The sequence below is a fragment of the Rhineura floridana genome, chromosome 5 (genome assembly GCF_030035675.1).
Source record: "Rhineura floridana isolate rRhiFlo1 chromosome 5, rRhiFlo1.hap2, whole genome shotgun sequence".
NCBI classification, from domain to species: domain Eukaryota; kingdom Metazoa; phylum Chordata; class Lepidosauria; order Squamata; family Rhineuridae; genus Rhineura; species Rhineura floridana.
In genome coordinates this window covers 176,283,001-176,302,243 of record NC_084484.1, presented here as the reverse complement: position 1 = coordinate 176,302,243, position 19,243 = coordinate 176,283,001, and the positions used below count along the sequence as shown (strand labels likewise).

The 19,243-nt window shown below is 45.5% G+C and overlaps 2 long non-coding RNA genes across 4 annotated transcripts; both read left to right on the top strand.

Moving 5' to 3' along the window:
- The first annotated feature begins 5,345 nt into the window (after window positions 1-5,345).
- Window positions 5,346-11,522, top strand: LOC133385593 (uncharacterized). 3 transcript variants are annotated; one of them, XR_009762917.1, is made up of 4 exons: window positions 5,346-5,594; window positions 6,829-6,908; window positions 7,820-7,874; window positions 10,427-11,522. It is a non-coding gene; the product is annotated as an uncharacterized LOC133385593 (long non-coding RNA). The 3 variants fall into 3 exon arrangements; XR_009762915.1 differs by having other exon boundaries at window positions 7,820-11,522; XR_009762916.1 differs by having other exon boundaries at window positions 6,829-6,934; window positions 7,820-11,522.
- A 58-nt stretch (window positions 11,523-11,580) lies between these two features.
- On the top strand, window positions 11,581-17,776 carry LOC133385594 (uncharacterized). Its single transcript, XR_009762918.1, has 3 exons — window positions 11,581-12,593; window positions 14,789-15,210; window positions 16,145-17,776. It is a non-coding gene; the product is annotated as an uncharacterized LOC133385594 (long non-coding RNA).
- Window positions 17,777-19,243: the final 1,467 nt, after the last annotated feature.

Here is a 19,243-nt window from a genome sequence, read left to right as displayed (position 1 = left end):
TCCCCAAAGTAATTCTGGAAACGTTACAATTACTCCACAAAAGTAGTAAGATTACTCCTAGTTCTATTACAATCAAAATGTAAAGGAATTACCCACTCATTCCTCAAAAAAGTAATGAATTACAAGTAATTCGTTACTTGTAACTAGTTACTTCCAAGCTCTGGTTACCCACCCATCCCAGACCTTTGGAACAAAAGGAGTAGAACATTTTTTAAAAAACAACAACAAAGCCCACAGTAACACAAATGACTTTAACAACTATATGAACAACATTTGCTCCAAAAGTGCTATATTTGGACTGGAGACTCCAACACGCCCTTTTCCTTAAAGTCCTTGCATACTTTTCTCATAACTCACATATTGCCAGTTCACCAAGGAAGCCCCCAGCACATACTTATCAGGCTGCACTTTCAAAGCTTGTCCTTCAAAGCCAACAAAAATCACTCCAAGAAAAAACCTTTTATAGCCAACGCAGGAAACTGTATATTCCAGAATCCCCACTTTGCCAAGAAAAGCTGCGGGTAGGAGGCTGGGGAGAGAGTAAAATAAAAGAAGCAATTCCAAGCACAAAAGACATTTTAAAAAATCTGCGGCAAACAGAAGGGATCTGGGCTGTTGCTTTATTGTTCCTCTACTTTAACAACAATAAGGGAGGAAGGAAAAGAGATCAGATAAAATATAAACGCAAGGAGATTGGGCTGACGAATGTTTATCCCTCAGGAATTGCACTCAAAGGATTAAAAAAAAAGATATCAAATAGTATGTGCTGCAATATTGACTCTGCGGCCATTGTGTCAGTGTTTACAAACGCGTCAATCTTCGGGAACAGGGGGCTCATTGTTCATCCCGAACTCATGTCACGCAGCCCCTCGGCAAAGCAAAGTTTGCCAGAGGACAAAGCAGTGTCAGTTACACAAGGGAAGCGCAGGATCAAATCTATGCAGTAGTGGCAAGGAGAGGCAGCTGGAACGGATCCCGAGCCCTCCATATGGATTCAATTGAGACATTCCCTTGCAGCAAATGAACTCTGGGCAGGAACCAACACAATGACGCCCGACATACAATCCACTTATGACAGATCGCACACACATTACAGCTGTGGTCCTCTGTATGCTTTACTCAGAAGAGCAGCTGAAATCAATGGGATTTTTTTACCTTTGAATAAACACGTTATTCCAGATAATGCTTTCGTCAATTGCTTGAATTATAGAGGAAGACTCTTCCTCTGTAATTGGGGCTCTTAATGAAAGCCACAATCCCCACTACCTGCCTCCTCCCAATTTTAACCCTATCCTCTAATGCCCTCCCAAAGGATTCTAAACCTAGTAGCTAAGGGGGACAGAGCTAAAAGGTAATAGGGAAAGTTAGGCATCTCTGCCCTCATCCCCATTCAAGCACTGCTTGGGTCCAAAATATACTGAGTAGTAAATCCCACCGCTTGCCAATGAGCTTGCTTCCAACTCAGGCTACAGTCTAGGATACAGTCATTTGGAAGCAATCCTTGCATTTCTTGGGATTCTATGGTGCCAAAGGAGGTTATCGTCTAAAATTCCAGCAATGAAGGAAGAATACAGGAAGCTGCCTTATATAAAGTCAGACCATGGGTCCATCTTCTTCAGTATCATGAACACCAGGGATGAAGAACTTGTGGCTCTTCAGGTGTTGTTGGACTCTGAACTTTTTACCCTGGCCTTTGACACCTGAGATGCATATTTTTAGGACCCATCCTATTTTCTGTGAGATTGTTTAGGTTGTTTTTAACTGTTTTTAATTATGTGTTTTAAAAGTTGTAACCCACCCTGGGACCACTGGATGAAAGGCGGATAATACAGTCATTTATTATTATTATTATTATTATTATTATAACTCCGGTCATTCCCAGCCAGCATGGCCCATAGTTGCAGGGTGTTGTGGTCCAACAATATCTGGTGGTTTCCCATCTCTGCTCTACACTGGCTGGCAACAGCTCTCCGGAGTCTCAGACAGAGCTCTTTCCCAGCCCTGCCAACCAAAGTCCTTCAGCTGGAGATACCGTGGCTTGAAGCTATGACCTCACACATGCAAAGCTTGGGCTCTGTCACGAAGGCGCATCATAGAGAAATCAGTGGAACTTACTTTCAAGTTAGCATGCCTAGGATCAGTACTTCGGAGCCCGTGTCAGGATGCAGCATCTTTGGGTAGCTGCTAGGGTCCTGGAACTCCAGAAGGGCCCACTGCTGACCTTGTCCTGACGCCCTTTGATCACTGCTGGGCAACTGAATCTGGAGAGCTGCCACTTTAATGTCCCACATTGCCCTGAAGTGATGCTACATCAGGGCCACTGCAGGACATGAAAAAGCAGCCCAGCACTGATCAGAGTGCCGCTGCTGCCCATCCCTGCCAGGTAAGCCTCCTGAGTGGGTAGGAGGAACAGGCACTGGAACAGCAGCTGACAGTGCTAATTTAGATGCTACTGTATGGAGGCTGTAGAAAATCCCTTCCTTGGGTCAACACTGTATGCAGGGAACACAGTGTTTTTACAGCTCCTTACCACAAGTATAGCCTCTCAGTGCATGGTGCATTTACCTGCCTACACAGCATGTTTCTGCTGGTGGAAGCACTTGGTATGGGAAAAAACTGAATGGACAATCAGGAGTTTTTGCAAGTTAGAATAATAAACCTTATGATCCCCCCACTAATATGGTGGGCTGGGGCTCCAAACTCAAGACACCTAGTGAGTTCATGGCTAAGGGACGATCCACAGTGAACGCAACTCACTTTCTCAACCACGCACAACTCCAAATTTTTTTGGGGGGGGGGAAATAGTGACATATTTCATCTAATTTTTCTCCACTGGCTTCTCAATCCAAGAGAAAGAGAGGGAGGCTCCACATTTAGTTCTGCAAATTCACACACTATTAATGCAATTAATAATGGGGAAACTCTGATGTTCCTCACCTAAAATGCAGCCTTATCAGAAACACAGGTATTGCAACCATCTAGCTGTTAAAAAGGCTACAGTTTATTTGACAGGGTACCCAAGTATCTGAAACAGATCAAGAAAGTAATGCTGCAATCTGTGCAAACTTTCTTGGGAGCAAATCCCGTTCTACTCAGTGACACCTCTGAGGATCGGGCTTCAGATCCACCTTCACAAAACCTGAAGAGGATTCCCCAAAAGATGAAGAGAATCATTAGGAATCTTTCAATCTGTTTTAAGAAGCAAGCTAGCCAGCCCGCAGGAGAAAGAGTGAACAGCCCAAGTCTTTGCTGTGTCAATGTTTGTTTTTCCCCTCACCGATCAGGCATCTCACCTCACATTCCCAGGGCCCTCCATCTCTCTGAGCATCTTGGCAGGATTTAGAACAGTGACCAATTCTGATCAATTGCAACTAGGCACTTTTTTTTTTTTTGCCAAAAAAATAAAACTGGTCTTGAGCCACTTCTATGACAATTTATAGCTTGCATATGGTCATTTGGAATCTGTCATTAGAGCGTAGCCAAAGTTTTTTTGGAGCGGAACACAAACATACACATTCAGATTCTAAGCCTGTTAGCAGCCAGGCAGGGGCAGGGAGGGGAAAACATTTGCAAAAATAAAACAAAAGCTCATTGCAATGTATCAGATATGCAATGGAACCTGACACATGCTTCCTCAGAAACAAGTCCTACTGAGTTGAATGAAACTTTGCTGTTGTTATATGCCTTCAAGTCGATTAGGACTTATGCTGACCCTATGAATCTTTTTTGGATATGTACTTCCTAGTAAATGTTCTTAGGACTGCAGCCTTTCCTACAGGCAGGTAAACATGTGTCTCATAGGCCAATCTTATGCATGCTCACTTGGTGGAAACAAGTCCTATTTCATTCAAACTTCTGAGTGAGTGTAGAATGGCAGCCTTCCTGGGAAATGACAGTGTGATCCTATGTGTGTTTACTCAGAAGCAAATCCCACTGTGTGCTTAGGAGTGCAGCCTAAGCCCCACTAAAATATGCACAGGATGTGGGGTTTTGGGGGGGATCCCCCCCGGCTATTTTAAACACCACTTGCTTCTCACTGTGACGGTTACTTATGTCATCTTTTACAAAAGGAAAACCGTTTCCCATAGTAAACATTTCTGACATTTAAACACACACATGCCTATATTCTGTACTAATCTTTCAAAAAAAAGGGGGGGTGGAAAAGGAGAGAGGACAGGAGTGACCGGCAAGGAGCTGACTCGAGTCTTCGAAGCTTGCATTAAATCATCTCTTTCGCATCCAATAACCATTCAATGTGTCATTCCCTTCATCAGACTGTCCCCCGACTCCCACCCCCATCCCAAAAAGACATCCACGGCTATGTTCAATTAACACCTCGATTAGGAGCTGCAATCACCCCAGACACTCACACCCCAACATCTGGAAAGGCGGGAAGGAACAGTGTCTGATAAGCATTATGCCGGCCCGTCCCTCTCTGTAGGGATTCTGCACATGTAATCTCTCCCCGCCCCCCAAATAAAAAAAAATAAGACAGGAGAAGGAGGAAAAAGGAAGGAGAAACACCGGGTTTGCAGACAACTCAAGGCTTTGCGGTAGGGTTCATAAATAAAATCAAGAGTTAGAGACGGATCGTTATCGTTGTTACTTTGTTTTGGGCGGTTCTGCATCCAAGTGGGGGGCGGGGGGGAGAGACAGAAAAACCAGGAGACAAAGCATCCTCGTCAGTGCATACATCCACAGCACGTTTCCCATTTAGAGAGACTTAAAGAAAATATTGCAAGGGAGAAGATCATATTGATAATAAAGGCATCGCATCACTCACCTGGTCTGGGATTGCTGCTCCCTGCCCTGTACAAAAAACATAAACCAAGAGGCCAGGTTGGAACTCAAGTCACTTAGACATGGGGCAAAGCTGCTCCCTTGGGATGCAAACTGTGGAGAGAGGTGTGTGCGCGTTGTTTCCTCCCCACCGACCAAGCCACCCACTCCCGCCCCTTTTTGCAGTCGATGCTGCTGCTGCTGCTGGTGCCCTGGTTGCTGGAAGCACCAACAGCAGGGGGAGGAGGCTGCACACGGATCGGGATATGGCACAGTGAATTGCAGCGCAGGAGCAACGCTCCGCCCTTCGCCCGCTTTGCAATTACATCATCCTTCTGTAACTCAGGGACCTTGGAGGGGGGGAGAGAGGGGGGGCAGGGAATACCAGAGCCTTCTCATTGGCCCCATAGACGTCCTTTGGATTTCTGGGGAATGTAGTTCCGATGTATGGTTGCCCAACACGTATAGGCGTCCGGGGAACTACGACTTCCGTCAACCTCCGCGCGGCGCAGCCTCAGAAGGAGGACAACCCCAAAGCGGGGACGGAGGGAGTGGCTTCAGGCTTCGTGAACCGAGCATACACTCTCGTTTTCTTTCAGAGCGGCCATATTGTCGGCGGCAAGGGGGTCTGTGGAGTTCGCAGCGGGCGTCCTGAGGGGAGAAGAAGCGGCTTTAGGAAGCCGGGTTCAAAATGTCGGCGTGAGGGGGAAGAGAAGACTGGGAGAGAAAAGAGCCGGAGGATGCGGCTGAGGAAAGAAGCGAATGTCGTTCAGCGATAATAGGGGCGAGGGTCAAAAGCCCTCGGTGTGCGTTCGGTAATTGCTCGGGTCTCCTCCTCTTTCCCCCTCCCCTTTATAATAACTGAGGGATGGGCAGGCGCTGGGGTTGGCGAGGGTTGCGGCGTTGCCATGGGAGCACTAGGCTTGAACGCGGCTGCGTCTTCCTGCCCCTTCTTAGGTACTCCTAGAGACGGGCGGTCCGCGCCGTCTGCGGGTGGCTTAGAGGTTACAGCGCTCGCTTCGGCGGCCGTGGGAGTGCCGAGTTCGGTTCCCCGGTTGCCTCCCTTCGTTGATGGTTCCACCCTGCAGGGTCGGGTTCCCATAATACGACAGTATTAAAAATAGAATAAGAGGTTTATGTAGCAAGATACGCAGGTCGATGCTTAAAGCAGGTGAGGAGGCCCCGCTGTGTTTAGCGGAAGCTCCTTCGTGGTCCTGTATGCGCCTGCCTGGGTGCAAAATCTCCTTGAACTTAACTTTACTTCTGAGTTAGGATGGCACTGTGGTATAAGCTCTTGTGCAGGTCAGAGACAGTTTGAGTTTCTCTGGATGCAGCTTTCTCCAGTTGTAAAAATAAGGCTGTGTGCACCCCTTACACCTCAGAATTGTAGAGTTGGAAGGGGCCTATAAGGCCATCGAGTCCAACCCCCTGCTCAATGCGGGAATCCAGATTAAAGCATCTAGAGCACATTACCTGGGAATGGTAGTTGGTTAAGGGTGCTGGGAATTGTGGCTCTATGAGGGAAATTCATGTGCTTTAAATGTAAAGTATTCACACACCCTAAGAGAACTGGTCCTATTGGCATGACATACGGTGCTGAGAATCTATCCAGCTCAGGATACTGGCTAAGGTGTTGGACTATGACCTGGGAGACCAGGGTTCGAATTCTCCCATAGCCATGAAGCTCACTGGGTGACCTTGGGCCAGTCACTGCCTCTCAGCCTCATGAAAACCCTATTCATAGGGTCGCCATAAGTGAGAATCGACTTGAAGGCAGTACATTTACATTAGAGCATCTGTCTTGCATGGAGAATGTCCCAGGGTCAATCCCTGGCATCTCCAGGTTCAGCTGGGAGAGAACTCTGTCTGAAATCCGGGAGAGCAGTTGCCAGTCAGTGTAGACAATACTGAGCTAGATGTACCAATGGTCTGGGTCAGTATAAGGCAATTTCCTGTGTTCCTAATTTAGCCAAGTTTTTTTTTAATTCTATGAAAAACAGTTGAGTTATAGCAATTTTAACTTTTGAGAATTTCCCCCCCATTTTCCAGTTCAGGTGTTCTCTCTTGTCAACCATTTTGAGGCCCACTCAACACATGCCTTCAGTGCAACTCTGCATCTCTACTCAGAAGTAAGTCCCACAGAGCTTACTTGCAGGTAGGTAAGTGGGTATAGGCTTGCAGCTTTAAAAATTAATTTTTTTCATTTGGACACCCAGGGATCCTTCTTGAAGGTTGGGGTAGAATTCCCTGTCACAAATAAATAATACATACAATAGTTTAGATTGTGTTAAAATTTTAAGGCTATTAGAGGGATCTATGTTATGCTATATTTTTAGAAGCTAAAATGATGAAATGGAGGTTATCATACTTTGGGCACATAATGAGAAGACATGACTCACTAGAAAATACAGTCATGCTGGGAAAAACAGAAAGGAGTAGAAAAAGAGGAAGGCCAAAGAAGAGATGGATTGATTCCATCAAGCAAGCCACAGACCTGAACTTACAAGATCTGAACAGGGTGGTTCATGACAGATGCTATTGGAGGTCGCTGATTCATAGGGTCGCCGTAAGTTGAAATCGACTTGACGGCACATAACACACACACAATTGTGCTAGTTTGGGTGTGGGGGTTGTATATTGTAATTGTGAGGTTTCAGAGTTTTAATCAGTTAAATTTACTATTACAAAACATAAATACCCAACCTGTTTGTTCTTTAACAAACATTTCAGGTGGCTAACAAATTTATTTAGAAAACATAAAAGTCGAGTGTAAACAAATATAACAAGGCAGTAACTGAAAGGGTAAGGACAAATTAGGGATAACACCTAGCTTTACAGTGTTAATTTTAGCATGTGGGTGAGGGAGTGATTATTAACCTGTTTTATGATAAACTGCTAAGAATGCCATTTTGCATTGGGGAAGGAGAAAATGGAAGGGGTTGTTTTGCATTAAGCAATATCAAAACCTTAACCATCAAGCAGTGAAGCTTTAGAGGTACCTCACATAAAATACATTATTATTAATATTATTATCCTTTAGGAATTGTTGCCTGGAAGTGAAGAACCTGTGACAAGTAATCAGAGGCTGCAAATGTGTATGTGAGACCTGGGCCATTTTGTTTTGGGAATGTCTCCTCCAGGCCAGAGATCTTTAAGCTTCTTGCTTCTTAGTCTTTTTGTCCATGGTATTGTAAAAATTTCAGCTTTGCACACACAGTTATTTATTGAATGTCTATTCTGCCCTTCCTCCCGGAGGAGCCAGGGGTGGCAAACAGAACCAAAACAATTTGACAAGGAAAAACAAAAGCATATGAGAAACAGTTTAAAATGTTGCAAAACACAATTGCAGTTAAGCATTCTAAAACGCAGTTAAAAACATTCTTTCATCCGGGAAGACTGCCAGGAACAATCCCCTTCAGCCACCAACTGCCTGGGTAAACAGAAATGTTTTCAAATTCCTCCTGAAAGTCAGTAGTGATGGAGACAGATGCACCTCGCGGGAGGGCCACCACTGAAAGGCCCTGTCACAGGGCAGTGTAAACTGGAGAGCACTCAGTGGCAGCACCACCAATAAGGCCTCACCTGCCAATCATAGGGTCTGAGGTGGTTGACATTGGATATGAAGACTATAGGAGAGAAGAAAAACACTGCTTTACTCCTTTGTTAATTCATCTTCTATTGTTTATGCCAGGAGTGACTAGCCCGTGGCCCACCAAGCCACAGGAACTGGCCTGCCAGCACCCATCATCGCCACCACAGCTTTATCTCCTGATCTCTGATAGGGAGATAAATTGTTCTGTATGAACTTTAGAAAAGACCTCTAAACAGCAAGCAGAAGGCTTTTTATGTCTCTGATGAGACAAATAATTGGGTGTTAGAACAAATTAAAGCAGAACTGTCACTGGACTTTGGATACATCATGAGAAGACATGATTCACTAGAAAAGACAATGATTCTGGGGAAAACAGAAGGGAGTAGAAAAAGAGGAAGGCCAAACAAGAGATGGATTGATTCCACAAAGGAAGCCACAGACCTGAACTTACAAGATCTGAACAGGGTGGTTCACAACAGATACTGTTGGATATTGCTGATATATAGGGTTGCCATAAGTCGTAATTGACTTGAAGGCACATAACAACAACAACAAAGAACAAATTAAACCACAACTGTCACTAGAAGCTAAAATGATGAAACTGAGGTTATCATACTTTGGACACATCATGAGAAGACATGATTCACTAGAAAAGACAATAATTCTGGGGAAAACAGAAGGGAGTAGAAAAAGAGGAAGGCCAAACAAGAGATGGATTGATTCCACAAAGGAAGCCACAGACCTGAACTTACAAGATCTGATCAGGGTGGTTCATGACAGATGCTCTTGGAGGTCACTGATTCATAGGGTTGCCATAAGTCGTAATAGACTTGAAGGCACATAACAACAACAAAACCCCAGCACTGAGACTGAAAACATCAGCTTTTACTTTGCACAAAAAGGCTGTGTTTCGAGCTCTCCCAATTACTGGAGTGGGAAGGGCTAGAAATGTTGGTAGTCTGTGTGTGCATCTGCACGTTTGTTTGCGTGTGATGATATATGTACGAGTGTGGCTGCATGTCTGGTGTTTGTACATGCATGTGCATACATTGACCCCCTTCACAACAGGCACATGGAACTCAGAGGGGTGGCTGACTGTCAGTGGGGCCCTTGGGCTGAAAAAAGTTAACCATCCCTGGTTTACACAAAATAATATAATGAAGTAGTCCCGTTTTTAATCCTGAATGTGCATTTGGGATTTGAAATGTTATACGCATGCTGAGCCAGTTAATGGAAAAAGTAGGGTATAATCCAGTGGTGGTGGTATGGCCATGTTAAACTGATTAGCAGACATGCAGCACAGTTCTATGTGTGTTTACTCAGAAGTAATCCCCACTGTGTTCAGTGGGGCTTTCTCCCAAATTAGAATGCCTAGGATTGCAGCCTTACACAGGAAGCTCCATTAAACAGTCTTGCTTGTGGGTGAACATGCAGAGTATTGAATTGTTACTGAGCCAGGTGTCTTGCATGGGGCATGGAACAGGCTTGCAAAATAAATCCACCAAAGCTACTAGCCGACCTGTCTAGAAATCCTTGGCTGTAGTACATTGGTAGGCTGGGTAGGTGGAGCTCTTTGATCTGCAGAAGTGTCTTTCTAGCTGAGTGGCTACAGAGTTGATTCCAAGTTTTTTCCTTACGTCACAAGCAACCAGCACACTGCCCGCTCGTGAACTAGTCAAGTAATTAGTCCCATAGTATCCTATTAATATTTCTTTTTTAGAAACTGCATTGTTCCTTAAGTCCTATAGGCTCACTTGCAGAAAAACTTACTTTACACTGCACAGTTTTGTTTGACACTGCACAAGATGTGTCTAGCTGCACATTAAAATAAACCCTGAGGGGCTACATGACAACATTAAGGGGTAGCGGGAAACCTGTGGACCTCCACGCATTGCTGGACACCCATCAGCCCCAACCAGGCATGGCCAATGGTCAGTGATGAAGGGTGTTTTAGTCCAACATCACCTGGAGGAGACATGGGTTCTCCACTCCTGGACTAAAGCAATTAATGAGAAATACAGAGTGTTTAATGTTTAGATCTGCATTCTCTTTCAGGAATTACCCAAGCAGAGAACATGAAATGTGGCTTCTACGCATACGCCTTTGTCTCTTAATGGTCTCGTGCTAGAGAGTTTTGTGATTGAGGCTTTATTCATCCTTTCTGAACAATGGCCTGGATGGAAAAGAGTGTGCTGCTTAGCCCCTAATCCAACAGGATTTGAAGTGACGATGCAGTAATTTTATCATGGCCAGTTGGGAAGAAGTAATTTTTTCAGAATGTTTCCATCTGTAAACACTTCACACAGCCCTTGTTTGTTCATCATTGGTCCCTTTCCCTTAATAGCAAGTACATCTGTAACACCTGGGGGAAAAGTTTATGGGGTCTATAAAATCTAAAAACATCCTGTTTTAAGATTCTTTAAATTATATCTCGCCTCAACTCTGCAGTGGCAATCCATTCGTAAGTAGAAGGTGGTAAGTATTTTGAAAGCACTGCTGGTGTTTCCTTTTTGTAAAATAATGTCTGTTAAAAGTTCACTGAACTTTGGCCAATACATTATTACAGGCAAATTAGGTACTTTTACATAGGGTCAGTCATCAATCCATGTATTGTCTCCTCTGACTGCCAGTGGTTATTCAGGGTCTATGGTTGGTGGTTTTTCTGATCTCTGCTATGCGGGATCTTTGAAATGTGGGTGCCGGGGATTGAACCCTAGACCTTGTGAGTGCAAAGGAAGTGCTGTACAACTTAGCTACTTTGACATTTTGGATGGTGCTATTGTCGATAGTTCCATCAGTGTACTAGAGAGTGGTGCCGCTACAGAGGAGCGTAAGCAGAAATAAAGGCCATATCCTTATGCCCAAGGGGTTCGCATCCTAACTCAACAGTGGATGGGGGTGGACTAAAGACAAAAGGTTGAAGTGGGACAGAGCCAAGGATTGTGCTATGAATTGGAAACTGGATGCTCTTGCCTTCCCCCATGTTGCTAACCAGGAGGTGTTTGTCTCCAGAGTAGTGGCTTCTGCTTTGAGAGATGGCCCTACATTCTCCTTTGCTTCCTCAAAGTCATCCTGCAAATCTAGTTGCTGACCAGACAACATAACACCCTGAATTGTACAGGAGCAAATGTAAGAATAAGGTGGTTCTTCAGTGGAGTGTGTGAACTGCTGGTCCAATTGCACTGCAATTGTCTTGTCACCTACAGATGAGACTCTTTACAATCTTTTAAAATTGCATCTGCAAGAGAAGGCAGTGGTGACAAGGTTAAAAATATGTCCCTGACTCTGATTATATTTAGGTGTCTGAATACTGTATAAAGCATCTATTTAATCTATAGATCAGTGAGATTGTATGAACAAACTGGGGAGTAGGCATTCTAGAGATTTAAAAAATGAGATGATTTTGCATACTTATTTTCAACTCATTCTTAATTGGACTTGCTGTCATTACATAGTGATCATAAGCTTATGTAGAAGTAAATCCCAAGTAATTACAGGTTATCCAGGTCTTGCATTTACCATACAGGTGGGCCCCACTTATACGGCAGGCTCCATTCTGGACTGCTGCCGTAAAGCGGAAATTGCTGTAAAGCGGAACCCATTGAGTATAATGGGGTGCGTTGCGTGAAAATGCTGCAAAATGCCACAAAAACAGCTTTAAAATGGGGAATTTCTCCTAATTGAAAGCTGCCACATTAGCGGAACGCTGGAATGCAAAGGGCTAGTAAGTAGGCCCTACAGTATAAATATGCCACCTGCTTTGGCCAGATCTCGTAAACAATCTTGACAGATGGGAATTGCTTTTCTAAATCTGCATTTCTTGTTGTACAGTATTATGCCTTGGAACCAAAAATGTGCTGAATCTAATTTCCAGATGACTTTTCTCCAGTCTCCTTCAGTTTCCAGAACAGTGTTTTTGCTTAGCTTTATCCATGCCACTGGTGTTGCTTCTGTAGATTTGAGTAATTCATTGCTGCTGACTTGCCCACTTAACTTACAAGTGTACATCAACAATGCTGGAGAGCGTATGGTTTCATTGGATCCATTATACACAGCAGGAGTGGGGAAGCTTCATCCCTCCATACATTACTGGGCTATGCTTCCTTTCCATCATCCTTGGTCAATGGCCGTATTGGCTTGGCCTGATGAGAGCTCGATTCCCACTAAGATGGTGAAGACTACCAGTTCCTTATTCCTGAGACAGAGGGTGGATTTTAGCCAGGTAACTAATGTAATGCTCTGCAAACAAATACTAGTAGGGATTGATTTTAATGTGTAGCAAACATGGGCAACTGTCAATGTTTTAGCTACAACATTTGTTGAGTGAAATAGTGGTTTCATTTCTCAACCTGCCACTTTTCACAGTTCTTTTCCTTACACCGTGAGAGCCAGTGTGGTGTAGTGGTAAGGTGTTGGACTACAACCTGGGAGACCAGGGTTTGAATCCCCACACAGCCCTGATGCTCACTGGGTAACCTTGGGCCAGTCACTGCCTCTCAGAGGAAGGCAATGGTAAACTCCCTCTGAATACCGCTTACCATGAAAACCCTATTCATAGGGTCGCCATAAGTCTGAATTGATTTGAAGGCAATCCATTTCCATTTTTCCATACACCAATACGCCAAGGGCTCCTTTTTGCAGTCCCCAAGAAAGTCCTGGTACCATCCTTCTACCTTTGAAGCAGATACAATAATAGCCTTTCCTTGAGGAAATGTCAGTTGCTGGAAACCCCAGGAGGGGAGAGTGTTACTCTTGCGTCCTGCTTGTGGGCTTCCCATAGGGATCTGGTTGGTCACTGTGAGAACAAGATGCTGGACTAGATAGGCCACTGGCTTGATCCAGCAGCCTCTTAAGGTTGTTTGAAAGCATGTTGCTGATTTCAGCCTATAGCAGTCTTCTCCAACATGGCACCTGCCAGATGTTTTTAACTCCTAATTCCCATTGGTCCCAGCCAGTGTGGCCAATGTTCGGGGATGATGGGAGTTGTCCCAACAAAATCCAGAAAACCACAAGTTGGGGAAGGTTGGCTTAAAGCACGTCCCACTGTGTCACAGGAGGGAGTCCAGTTTGTGCGAAATGTTTGTGGACCTTTGAATTAAGGTGCTTTAAAGCTTGTTCCTGTCCCAAGGCTGGCAAGTGTGATGTTGGAACGACAGCCCCTGTGGGGCCTTGGCAGCAGAGCAGTGGATGCAAAGTCAAGTAGCTGAATTGCAAGAAAGAATGGAAAAGCCCAAGAGGAGATGGGAGCAAATGGCTGAGTGCATACATGGGAGCCTCTGTTTTGCGTGAGAAGCTGCTTGGAGTGGACAATGTCCCGGTGGGGTAGCCACATAGACTGCATAGAATGTTGTGGCGCTTTAAAGCCCGCCTAACTTTACTGCTTCAACTACCCCCTAAGCGGCGGGTTTTCCTGCAAGCAGCGTTCCAAATGTGTGTGTGTGTGAAGTCTGCTTACCTCTTGGCTGCTTTAGGAGGAGCGTGGACAGGATCAGGAAAAGGGTTACTCATCCCTGTTGCTGCTCCCTCTAATTGCCCCCTTCAGAATGGCTTTTCGTCAAAAGAAGAGAGTCATTGATGGTAGTCAATGCTAGTCCAACAGAGTAGACCTGCTGAAGTTAATGGACGTGACTAATGTAGGTTCATTAACTTCAGTGGGTCTACTCTGAGAAGTACTTCGCTGAATTCAACCCATTGAATATTTTTACTTGTGTGTAATATGTAGTCAAATGCATTTGGGATTGGGCTATAAATGCAGAGACTGTAGATGTCACCATTCTGGCATGTGGTGCAGTCCTTAGCTATATTGGGGGGGGGATGTATTAAGAATGAGCAAGTTGAGAACAGCATTTAAAAGGCATGGCCTGAAGAGAAGCTGTATTAGCAGCAGCTTTCCAGCTCCTCAGATGGGAAAAACGGTCACCAACTACCTGAGCCTTTGGGCCTGGAAACTTTTGCATGCAAATCGGGTGGTTTGGCATTGAGCTGTGGCCCCTTCTGGTTGCATTCCAGATGTAGATAGACAGATACATTTTTGGAGGGGGTGTAGTGGTCTGTTCTCCCACCAGGCTTTGCCTTTGAAGATCTACATTGGTATTAATTCAACAGGTGGAGTTCTTTCACAATCAATTTCCCTGGTAGGCAAACATCTTGCCCGCCTGTTCTGTTGGGCCACTTGCTCTTCAAGGCAAAAACCCTTTGGGGGGCAGGGATGGGTGAAAACTGTATTGGGGAGCATCAGCATTTTAAAGTGACTCATAAAAGGCATTAATAGCTTATACAGGAAAATTGAAATCCGTGACTTAGCTGGGAAAGAGAGCTTGTTATCTTAAACAAGCCTGTGTAACTTCATATCTTTTTCCTTTTCTGTACTTGGGAGGCTGCTGCGACTACACTAATACTAATCTTGTGTCTTTTCAGCCTAAAAGCCCACCACGCCAGTGCTTTGGAGGCCCAGGAACCGCTTCCTGTAATGCAAATAGGGCAACAGGACTGGGAAATCAAGATAAAGCCTAAATAAGCTGACTTGCTTTTCAAAGCTGCCACTGGTGCAGACCGACCTAAGGTTGTCACTCTGGAAAGTTCATTAGTAGTTTGGTGGCTCATAAGCTTTTTAGCTGAAGTCTGGATCCATGCAGCACATTCTCCATCCAGCAGGGGGAGAGAGTGAGGCACTCCGTTAGAGAAAACAGCAAGGAATTGAATGTGACCAAGTAGCGGGAAGATTGCGCACAGGCCTTCTGCGTGGATGATGGGAAAGCGGGTGCACCCCCACACAATTGTTTTCAGAGCAAAGGAGCAGACTGGCGTAGACAAATGTTGGAATGGCCCCGGCTTTCCACGTATGTCACCATGCATGCTTTGGGTAGCAAATGTTTCTCACAAACGGGAAAGTTGTATAGCTTTCCCAGGAATGGAGGGGAGGTGCTGAGTACCAGGATACCTCTCTGTGCACTGCAGACCCACCTGTAAAGGTTGCAACATTGCACAGGGCACTTGGAACATCAAGGCACTGTGTAAATGGTGCGGGGGAACCTGTGGCTGTCTAGATGATGTTGGACACCAACTGCTCACCAGACCCAGCCAGCATGACCTATAGGCAGGGGTTATGCAGAGCTTGGAAAAGTTACTTTTTTGAACTACAACTCCCATCAGCCCAATCCAGTGGCCTTGCTGGCTGGGGCTGATGGGAGTTGTAGTTCAAAAAAGTAACTTTTCCAAGCTCTGGATAGGAGCTGTATTTCAGCCACATCCAAAGACCTACAGGTTCTTTACCCCTGATACAGATGCTCAGTTGTGTTGGGATGCCAGCAGGAAGTGGAGTTTGGCGATGAATTGTGGAGGAAGATTGTGTTTCTTCGCCTCTGGCAAAAGATCTAAAAGCTGTACCTTAGCTGGTAACATGACTTTCATGCAGTTACAGCCCTCGGGGAAGGAAGAGAAAGGCTCCCCCTATCCAATGATTCCTCGGCTTGAGTACATGTCTCACTGCCCTCAAAAATGGATAGGGCCACAGAGTGGTGGTTTTTTTTAGGGAAATTTATTATAGTGTGCAATATGCCCAGTGTTTTGCAGCCCAATATTACCCCTATGCAGCGAGAAAATCTTCAGACTGCAGTTTGCTTGTAGTCCAAAGCATCAAGGGCACCAGATTGGCAAAAGCAGAAAGAATGTTGTCGTGGGATATGTCTCCTTTTTTTCTGCCTTGGCCCTGCTGTTCCCGCAGATTGAATGAGTTATGGGTAGGACTTAATTTTCAGCATTTCTCTATTGCAGAAAACCTTCACATGCAACATCCCAGCAGCCCCATAAAGTAGGACAGAGTTACCAGGTGCATGAAGCCAGCACCCTGCTGAAGCTAAGCAAGGTCAGATCTGGTCAGTGCCTGGATGGGAGACTGCCTGGGAAGCATATGTGAGCCGCCTTGGGTTTCAATCATGAAAAGAAAAGGCGGGGTATAAATGTAATAAATAAAATGTTGTAGATGGAAGGTTGAAAGATAGTGGCTCGCCAAAAGGGGTGCTTAGTGAATTTAGAGCTAAAGTAGGATTTTTGTTTGCCCAGTTTATGCTGGGTTAGCCTCTGGCACCTCAGCTAAATGGTACACTCACATTTTTCATAAGTACTATATATGTGAATGCGTATGTTCCCTATAGATTTGGAGGTTCCAGTGAAGAAAAAAGTGTACTTTCTGCCCATTTGCTACGTTGGGTTCTGCATGGCCACAGCTACTGTGGCTCATTGGTTCCGTCAGCCAGTACCCATGGATAATGCTATCCACCTTGCTGTTTGTTTGGTGACATCAAATTATCCCATTCCTTCCTGGGCCAATCAAGACACATCTGGGAGAGGTCAGGAAGGACTTTGCATCTCTACCACCCAGCAGCTGCCTTCGATGACATCTTATGAAGAATTAGCATCTGCCATAATTCCCTGGCAGCTTGTGATCTTGTGTTTTGTACACGCAACATGTTAAGACACAGTTCCATTGGGCTTGATGCATTTGTGCAAATCCAAAGGCTCAGGCTGTTAATATAGCCAATAACCTCGTTCCCTGCCAAAGCATTTTCCCAGCAACTAATGTTTGCTGATTACACAATCACAGAAAGAGGACTGTAGTTATCTACTGTGTCCGCTGAGCAGAAACACATTTATGCAGAAGTCCTACTGGCCACAATAGGATTTACTTCCATGTACAGTATGCTTATGGTGCTTGAGGACACACAGGTATTGGGAGCTGTCTCGGGCAATCTGTCCGTCTCACCCAGTATGCTCACCTTGAATGCAGGACCTCTCCAAAGGGCCAAAGATCCTTTTGAGCAGGAGATTCCAAGGACTGAAGCCAGCCCTTGGCATCTGCCACTGGGCTGTAGACCCACACAAGCCTCAGAACATAGTTGTGGCTGCTAACCATTTAGCCACAGCATCTGCGTGGAAAACCAAACTCCCCGTCAAGCATTTTACTGCAGCGCATACCCCAACCTGACCTTTAAAAGCGTACTTGCATGCAGGCCAATTTTGATATTACTTCAATATAGTACAATGTGGATGATGCAATTCCTTTTGGAAGTGTTCCTACAAATTCAAAAGTTACACTCTGGCCTGTGTGTGTTGCAAGAGCACAGAATGTGGAATTTGGCTTCCTGAGAACCTCAGCTGTTTCTTTTTTTATTTTTTTTAAAAAAGCAAGTTGCTATTATGATCACAAGAATATGTCTGACAGTGAACAATAGCTAGTGAAATAACAAAGCCAGCAGTTGTGGCAGGGCTCCAGTGTGTTCCTGCTCCTGGAAGTTGCCTCCGCTTGGCTTTGGGGGACAGCCGCCACTCCGGGAAGGGCCATCGCTCAGCGGCAAAGCATCTGCTTTGCATGTAGAAGGCACCCAATTCAATCCCAAGAATCTCCAGGTAGGAACGAGAGAAACCTCTGTCTGAAACCCTGGATAGCCTCACCCAGTCACTGCGGACAACACTGAACAAGATGGGCAAACAGTCTGATTTGGTATAAAGCAGCTTCCTATGTTCCCCATTCATCAGGGTTCCTCAACCCTCAGGGGAAGGAGGGGGCAAGGAAGCCAGTATCTGCTTGCCCCATAGTGTGTGTTTTTCTCTGGATCCAACCCAGTTAAGATTAATGATTAAACCAGAGCTTGGAAAAGTTACTTTTTTTGAACTACAACTCCTATCAGACCAATCCAGTTGCTGGGGCTGATGGGAGTTGTAGTTCAAAAAAGTAACTTTTCCAAACTAGATCAGCCTGTCCCAACCTTTGGGTCCCCAGATGTTGCTGGACTACAATTCCCATCATTCCTGACCATTCGCCATGCTGATGGGAGTTGTAGTCCAACAACATCTGGGGACCCAAAGGTTGGGAAAGGCTGCTCTAGATTAAACAATCGCCCTTTGAACTGAATAAGGCTAACCTGTAGCCCTCTGTATGTTAATTGAACTACAGTTCCCATCATCCCTAACAAATGACCACACTAGCTGGGAGCGATGAGAATTGCAGTCCAGCAATACCCGGAGGGCCAGAGGTTATTATTCCTTTAATAAGCATGCTTTTATCCAGCCCTTCATCTTAAGCTCTCGGGACAGGGTGCAATTCAGTTAAAACACAAGCAATCCAGCAACAGAGTAAATGAAGCATGTTTCTTGGGGGGAGAATACTGGAGGAGGAGGTTGTCGGGCAGTCCATCTCAGTGATCGAGGGGAGGGCAGGCATGGTAGAAGGAGACGTGGGAGGGTTGATGATAGGCTCTTGTGCCTGGGATCCTTCTCTGGGGGTCTCCCCGATTATTGACACTTGGGTGCTCTAGCACTACCCCTGACAGTCTGGTGGTTCTACCACTGAATGCCAGGTCGGTCTAATAAAACCATGCTGATCCATGAGTTGATCAGGAAAGAACGGGCTGACCTGGCACGTATCTGGATAGTGGGAACTGGACAGCTCAGATCTGCCCACCAGGGTACTCCATACAACATCAGCACAGACTGGAGGGGCAGGAGGCAGGTGTTGCTGTAGCCCATAGGAGTTCTCTCTCTCTCTCTCTCTCTCTCTCTTTCTCTCTCTCTCTCTCTCTCTCTCTCTCTCTCTTTTGGGGTGACTTCAACGTCCATACTAAGGCAGCCTCAGGTCCGGCTCAGGAGATGATGGCCTCCATGGCAATGCTGGGCTTGTCTCAAACGGTCATCAGTCCAAAACACACGGAGTGGGGCACACCTTCAGTCTAGTCTTTGCTCCATGTGGGGAGGGTGGTGGCCTGGAAATAGGTGGGATGGAGTTCACCCCATTGTCACACTCCCAGAGACTGATGGAATCTGGGGAGATTTCCTGGCAGACAGAGCAGGTGATCTATAGGATGGCTACTTGAGGAT